The sequence below is a fragment of the Penaeus monodon genome, chromosome 23 (genome assembly GCF_015228065.2).
Source record: "Penaeus monodon isolate SGIC_2016 chromosome 23, NSTDA_Pmon_1, whole genome shotgun sequence".
NCBI lineage: Eukaryota > Metazoa > Arthropoda > Malacostraca > Decapoda > Penaeidae > Penaeus > Penaeus monodon.
The window spans coordinates 14,135,408-14,135,617 of record NC_051408.1 but is presented as its reverse complement, the minus strand read 5'-3'; positions in this window follow the sequence as shown (position 1 = coordinate 14,135,617).

Genomic DNA, 210 nt, shown 5'->3' with positions numbered 1-210 from the left:
ACAGTATTAATATTAGATATAATGCTAATGTTGATGATAGCTACCATAGTTACAATATCAGCACCTTGAATCGTAGGTGGCTGTTGCGGGCGTGCGGGTGCGCGGGCGGCAGCGATGGCCAAAGGAGCGCCCTGAACCTCGCCCGTGTGATGGAGGATTCGGGGCGGAATTAATCAAATTTTCTGAAAAGGCGTTTCGGCCAAGGCAGTG